Source organism: Vicugna pacos, chromosome 17 (assembly GCF_048564905.1).
Source record: "Vicugna pacos chromosome 17, VicPac4, whole genome shotgun sequence".
Classification (NCBI taxonomy): Eukaryota; Metazoa; Chordata; class Mammalia; order Artiodactyla; family Camelidae; genus Vicugna; species Vicugna pacos.
In genome coordinates this window covers 4,886,287-4,890,367 of record NC_133003.1, presented here as the reverse complement: position 1 = coordinate 4,890,367, position 4,081 = coordinate 4,886,287, and positions in this window count along the sequence as shown.

Below are 4,081 nucleotides of genomic sequence, written 5' to 3'. Positions count from 1 at the left end.
CCCATGCTTCTTCATGGGCATGTGTAGCACCATCTGTGAAATTTACTGTAAAATAATTGCCTGAACCTACTTCTGATCAGCCTCTAAGATTTAAGTATTAGAAAATAGTGAGTGTAAATACTGATGTTTGTGTTAACAAAGTGGCCTCAAAAGCCTAATAAATCCTAATAGAAATGAGCTGTATGTTAGAAAAAATGAAAAAAAAAGGTAATACTTTGTGACTTAACATGTTATATATTTCAGTGAAAAAGGAAAAGGAAAACCTAAAGAAAAACAGATCAGAGGCCTGTTGAGTGAAGTGTGATGAGAAAAGTGCTGAAACTTTTCTCACTTCTGACACCTAATCTCATTCATTTTGGCTTAATTTCCTTCCGAGTCCCTCAGTTGATTAGCTTTGAAGTCATTTATGTAGTTGTCCCACAGCAAAGATAACCTTATTTTATGTTATGAAAAGAAGATACAGGTTGGGGAATTTAACGAGGATTATATTTGTAGTTTCTCTCTGTTTTCTTCCATTTAGTTTTTTGCCCAGAAAGTAACTGTGTTCTCAGTTGACCAATAAGGGGGTAAAATTGTTCAATATTTGCTCAACATCAGTGTGTTTGGGGAAGGGGAGATCAGTGACAGTGATAGAGCTTTTTCTATTTAATAGTGACTTGTTTAGTTCAATAGTACACAGAACCATTTGCCCTTTATAACTGTAGGTGTTTGTTCAGAGCAGAAGAGCCCTTTTTTATCACTTCAGAAGGAGCATCATACACATTCTTCCAAGCAGAGCATAATGCTGAAGACGGGAAGTGCCCCTCAGCTCAATATTCATGAGCGAAGAGAGGGCCCCACGGTGCTGGTCTGGGACTACTGACCCACCTCATGGCCTCAGCTGGACAGAGAGCCCACTGCTTAGAAAGCTTCTTTTGTATCACCCAGATTTCCACCTGGTGGGCACGGTTTTACTTGCCATCTGGTATGTCCAGGCTTGAACTCACCATCTTCCTCCTTTCTTTGTGTCAGGTATCACTGGAAGCATCCATTTTCCTTCTGCTCGGTCTTCAAACCATGCAGTCACCTCCAGCTGTTCCACTTTTTCTCTTGCATCTCCTACCTCATTAACACCTGGGGGTCTTCATCATACAGGTGGTTTTGCTTGGCCTTTGATATTATAGCCCAAGTCCTGCCACTTAGGAGCGAATTACTTTACATACCAGATTCCTCAACGGTAAAGTGGACATAATGCCTTCCTTACAGGACAGTTATAAGAAACAAATAGAACATCAAATCTATCTAGAATGCATTAAGTACCAGCAAGTGGCCGTAGGTTCTACTGTTATTAATTAAGTATATTTGATCTTCAGTAGCCATTCCTTCCTTCTGGACACCACCTAGTGTGACGTCTTGGCATCCTTCTCATGTTGATTTCCTTTTTTTTTAAACAATTTTTATTGTGGTATGGTTCCTATACAGTAAACTACACATATTTCAGATGTACACTTTGATGAATTTTGATACATATCTACACCCATGAAACTACTGCCACACTCATGATAGCTAACATTTCCAGCACTCCCCAAGAGGTGCAATTTTCAAAATCAGAATTTATCCCTTCCCCCTCCCTTTAATACCTGGTAATTGTAAGTTTGTTCTCTATGTCTGTGAGTCTGTTTCTGTTTTGTAGATAAGTTCATTCATGTGATTTTTTTTTTGATTCTACATATAAGTAATATCATACAATATTTTTCTTTCTCTTTCTGGCTTCACTTAGAATGACATTCTCCAGGTCCATCTATGTTGCTGCAAATGGCATTGTTTTTTCTTTTTTAAGGCTGCATAGTATTCTGTTGTATAAATATACCACAGCTTCTTTATCCAGTCATTTGTCGATGGGCATTGGTGTTGTTTCCATGTCTTGGCTATTGTAAATAGTGCTCCTGTGAAAATTGGGGTGCATGTGTATTTTTAAATTCTATCTTCTTTCAGATATATGCCCAGATGTGGGATTAATGCATCATATTGTAGATCTATTCCTAGTCTTGTGAGGAATCTCCATACTGTTTTCCAGAATGGCTGCACCAAACCACGTTCCCACCCTCAGTGAAGGAGCATTCCCTTTTCTCCACATTCTCTCCAGCATTTGTCTTCTGTGGACTTTTGAATGATGCCCATTCTGACCGGTGTGAGGTGATACCTTTTTGTACTTTTGATTTGCATTTCTCTAACAATTGGTGATGCTGAGCATCTTTTCATGTGCTCGTCGTCCATCTGGATGTCTTCTTCAGTTGGTTTTGCCAGACGTTGGCAGTGTTCTTAATCACTTGCTTCCAGTTTCCTGCCTCCCCATCTGACTCTGTGTCTAGCTGCCTCGGCCTCTGCTCTCTGCAGGTGCCTCCTCATGATCTGTCTGCATTCACCCCATGACCCCAGCCCCATTCAGACTGTTATGATTATATTTCATCCAGAGTGATTCTTTTAATACAGAATGTGGTCATGTCTTTCTCTGTATCTCTCTCTCTCTCTCTATCTCACACACACACATGTACACACACAGAAACACACACACACACACACACACACACACAAACACACACACTGTTCATGGGTCTGAGTATAAAATGCCAAATTCTCACCATGATATTCATGTCCTGTTTGGTCCAAGCCTGGACCCCTCTCCCCACCCTCACCTTGTACCGCTCTCACCCTTTGCTGTCTCCTCACTGGCCACAGGACCCACCTACCATGCTGCTTCCTCTGCAGCATGCACATGCTCTATCCTCTGCCTGTGATGTTCTGCCCACTCCATCCTTTACTCACTCTTGCTCATTATTCTGTCTCTCAGCTGAAGCATTATTTCAGAAAAGCCTTCCCTGTCTCAGTTAGGTCTATCTGTGACCTCCTAGAACCACCGCCCTGGCCTTCAGTTCATTCAGCTCAGTTGCAATTTTACATATATCCATGCGGGTATTTCATAGAAATATTTTTCCCTAATTAGGCAGTCAGCTCCAAGAATATGGTTTTTGGCCACCATTGGTTGTTTTCATTGCTGGGTCTGTGCATGGAACAAAAGAGTTGGTTTAAAAAATACTCCCTGAATGAATGAACAGCACTTGCCTTCCTCTCTTCAGCCTAAATCCCCTTGGCTCCAGAACATTGGGTTAATGTCCTAGCCCTGTATCACTCTGGCCCTAATGTGCAATGCCCAGCCTCTGCTCTTGAATTCCTCTCACCTGGAATTTCCACTTGGCTTCCTTGTGTCCTTCGAAGTCCAGCCTTTGGAGTTTAGCTCCAGTGTCCCCTCTGCAGAGCTTCTGAAAACCATGCTGGTAAAGGGGGTGAGAAGGGATAAATTGGGAGTTGGAAGTTTGCCCTTTTCAGGGAGTGATGGAAATGTTATGTGGTGACGGTTTCCTCGGTGTATCTGTCTATCAAAATTTATCAAAATGTACATCTGAAATATGTGCAGTTTTCTCTACAGAAATTATACCACAATAAAGTTATTTTAAACAATAATTTATAAAACCCACATTGGTCTTCATAGCTTTAGCATCCTTCTCTTTGCAAGTTTCAATCTCAGCACCTCATTTCAAAATTACTTATTTAATGTACAGAGGCTATGAATCCAAGGTAACTACTGTGGCATAGTCTACGTTGTTCATTTCTGATTTATTAATATGAATTGACATTTTTAAAGCATATTGTATTACAAGGGCACAAAACTTGGCCAACCCAAGTGCTGGTTATAGTGAAAGTTGAAAGGAATTTGCAAATTTCATTTAAAAATTTCAGCTTTATAGAAGGGAATTAAATGATTGGAACTTTAATAAATTCTGGCATTTAGTGAATTGCTCTTTCTTTTGCAGTGTTGATACTTAATGTGTGGAGAATAAAATTAATTAATGGTGATTGAGAAAGATGTATTAAAAAACTTGTTTGCCTTGGCCAAACAAGAAGGCATTTTCACAGCAGATACATGGAGATGTACAGTTTAAGGCTATACATAATGTTCTGTTGAATAATTGGAATTTATTCCACCCACAGCTGGTAAAAATTATATTTTGGTATTCCAGACCCTACACCATTATTGTTCTTT